Source organism: Arachis duranensis, chromosome 2, assembly GCF_000817695.3.
Source record: "Arachis duranensis cultivar V14167 chromosome 2, aradu.V14167.gnm2.J7QH, whole genome shotgun sequence".
NCBI classification, from domain to species: Eukaryota; Viridiplantae; Streptophyta; class Magnoliopsida; order Fabales; family Fabaceae; genus Arachis; species Arachis duranensis.
This window is the reverse complement of record NC_029773.3, coordinates 15,072,904-15,076,927: the sequence shown is the minus strand read 5'-3', so window position 1 is coordinate 15,076,927 and position 4,024 is coordinate 15,072,904.

The following is a 4,024-nucleotide window of genomic DNA, read 5'->3' as shown; positions in this document are numbered from 1 at the left end:
TAATAATTTATTTAATTATTAATATTTATAATTATTATTTTAATCATAAATTTAGAAAAAAAAGAAGATTAACAAAAATGATTAATGATTATATTAGAGTTGTTACACTTAACACCATATTAAGGAAAAACGAACGCATAACATATTACTTTTTTATTAATCAAATTATTACAATTTAAATTAATTTTAATAAAATAATTTAAAATTATAATTTAGAAATGAGAAAAAAAATAAGATGCACACTGTGATATCAATTTACAATCTAATTAATTGATCATCTATGTGATGATTAAACAACCGAATACATGCCAATGAGTTATAGCTCAAATGGCATAGTCTTCCATACTCAATTAAGAGGTTGCGGGTTCGAATCTCCTATCTTTGGTAAAAAAATAAAAAATAAAAAATAACCGAATACATAATTATTCTCTAATTTACAAAATTTAACAAAGACATTGGTAAGCATATTGGTTTAGCATTTATTTATATATTTTATTTATTTATATTATATTTGTAATCATATTATATCTATTTTTATCAATATATGTTTTTTAAAAAATATCGTTAGTGTTAGCACATGGTGTACTAAATAAATTGAATGATAGAAACACGTAACTATTTTCTAATATTGTAATGTAGACTTGCAATATCAGTATATTAATAGTGAAGTGGAGAAAAAAAATGTAATATCATATCAATTTTTTTAAATCATAATTTAAATATTTTAAATGGGATAATTTTATTTAAAGAATTCATCATTCAAACATAATTGTTATACACTTAATAGTTACATTTGAATTAATACACTTAATATCATATTTAAAAAAGAATGAACAATACACATCATATTACTTATTTATTAATTAAATATTATAATTTAAATTAATTTTAATAGAATAATTTAAAATTATAATTTCAATCTTATCACGTGCATGGCGCGGATTATTAGACTTGTATATATATAAACTCACTATTTATTTGGCTCCATTAGTCTCTTATAAAAATTTAACTAATTATCTCTATCACCTAAACAACATTATTCGTATTTATGTCCTATTTCTTTTATGAGTAAATTGCAGTGAATATTTGCATTTTACACGTAAATCGCAATGGAGTCAAGATCAAAATTTTAAAAGAAAACAAGAGAGTAGTAAATAGATAAAAGAGTAGCGTTGCGATTTTTAACTTCATCTTTTTCTACTTCTGAAACTGTTACTGCTTGTAAGTTCTAATGGCATGATGGTAGCGGTGGTGGTTCTTGGTTAGTTGTGCGATATGGAGATGGCTTTTCAATCAGTAAAGCGATTGATATTGAACAAGTGAATTAGGACTTTAGAACTTACAACTTAATAGTGAAGTGATTTAGGCGGAAAGTATTTTACGTGTTTCAACGATTTCGAAGAGACCAACATTTGGTGTTTTTTTTTTTATTTTTTTTGGGTAATCTTTGAATTCTAGATACATTCTCTTTTAAAGAAAATGATAAAAATACACATGAATTTTATACAGTAGATAAATATACATCCTAATTTTTTAATGAATTATTTGTACACATCAATATAAAATTCTCTTATTATTTCTAACATTCCGTTACTTGAGTAATTTTTTCGGCGATGATAAAAGCCAAATGACACATTATTGTTTGATGTGGCCGTTTTAGATGATACAATAAAAACTAAAATTGTTAAATTTGTTAAAATAAAAGTATTCTCACTGTCACTTCTTCATTTTCATTTCTCACCTCCATCACCGCAGCTACCACCCTCACACCTTCAACTCCAACTCCATGACCTTGAATTCATACCCCTCTTTTTCCATCCCTGTCTCCGGATCTGTTGTTCCATTCTTCCATTTCTTTAGATCTTGATGTCTTTCTTCTCCCAAACTTCTTTTTATTATAAAAAATTGAATGTTGTTGTTATTGTTGGAATTAAAGAATGTGATAGTACTAATAGAATTGTGGTGGTAGAGGTTAGAGATGACATAAGAAAGGGATAAGATGGAGTTGATAAATTGAGAATTCGGGAGGGTAGGTGACAACAGGAAGAGGTTGGGGGTTTGGGAGGGTGACAGTGGAAGACTTGAGGTTGAGTTTTGAGGTAGTAGCTGTGAAAGGTAGTGTTGATGCCATGGTGTTGGGTGTTTGTTGAGAATGATGCTGTGCTAGTGGCGGCGGCGGCGACAGCAAAAAGATGAGGATGAAACTGAAAATGGAGGAGTGGTAATGAGAATAATTTTATTTTAACAAATTTAATAATTTTATTTTTCATTGTGTCATCCAAAATGGCCACATCACACAATAACGTGTCACTTGGATTCTCCACCACCGCCGGAAAAATTACTCAAGCGACGGAAGATTAGAAATGATAACGGAATTTCATATTGGTGTGTACAAATGACTCATTAAAAAATTAGAGTGTACATCTATCCACTGTATAAAAATTCGTGTGTACTTTTGTTTATTTTTCCTTCTTTTAAAATTTCTTGACCTAACTACTATTTGTTTAATCAATTTGGGTTGGTGATGCGTGAGCATCTTTCCTACCTTTTCCTAGTAAATTTGTATTTAATTTGTTGAGTTTAATAAAAAATTAATTATCTTTTAGCCATTATGGATGCTACTTTGAGTCTTGTGCAATTCTGTTTATTTTAGGTAGCATTCGGATGGATTTGATGGAGTTTCCGCAGAAAAAGAGAAGGTGAATGATGTTGTCAACCTTGACCTCTCTACACTCAAACTTGAATAACTCAAGTAACAAAGGTCCAATTGACGTGATTCTAGTGGCGTTGGAAAGCTAACTTCAAGAGCTTTCCAACGATATATAATAGTCCATACTTCTTCTTTATCAATTCAGCCAAGGCTGCGCCTAACTTGAGATTTCTCAAGTTAGGCGTGGATTATTAAGGAATCAAGTGGTCCCCAACTCTCCAAGAAGCAAGCACGCAATCTCCTATTAATTCTGATTTAAAATTTATTTTATTTAAAAATAGGAAAATATATTATTTAGTTTTAGAAAATATATTTTACATTAATTATTAGGATTAGATATAAAAGGAAAAAGAATCTCTTCTCTTAGACCTCATTTCGCACTTTACAGTTTTTCAGAATCCTAATTTTTCTCTCTGAACCATGAGCAACTAAACCTCCACTGTTAAGGTTAGGAGCTCTGTCTATTGTATGGGTTGATACTATTATTTTTCTATTTTAATTCATGTACTGATTTATAATTCAAGAATTGTTTTCGTTCTTTATCTTATGAATTTGGGTGGAACGGAAGTATGACCCTTGTTCTAATTGCGTTCTTGTATAACTTGGAAAAGCTCTTTATTTGAATAACAGCTTGAAAACATATTCTCCTAAATTTCTAATTATCTGGACTTAAACGGGATACGTGACATATAATCCTCTTATATTTGGGTAATTAGGATTTCTATGGCATATAAACTAGAATTAAACTTCACCTTCTAATTAGAATTAATTGACCAAGGAATTGGCGGTTGATGAATTTTAGAGGAGACTAAAAAGGTCTAAGAAATTAGGATTTAGTCACATATGGTTTGCCATGAATTAAATCTTGCATGAGTAAAATAGTTAGTAAGAAAAGTCACATATGGTTTGCCATGAATTAAATCTTGCGTTCCTTTTTTTATTTTATTTATTTTTCTTCTTTTATTTTTGTTTTTCTTTATGTTTTATTTATTTTCGTTTTTATTTTTTATTTTTATTTTTCTTTATTTTATTTTTTTTGTATATATATATATATATAATTTCTTTCTGTTCTTTCTTCTTTACTTGCTTGTTTACCACATGGTGCGTTTAATTCTGTTTGGTGTTTTGTGCTAAGAAAAATAATGGAGAGAGATCACATGGGTTACTACTCACACCCAATGAGTGATTCTTATTATTGTGGATGGAGGAACTACCCAAATTTTGGTTGGCAAAGTCAAAACCAAAGAAACTTCAGTGCTCCATGTTCCAACTATCAACAACCACCATCTCCATATTCATACCAAGAGCCACCAT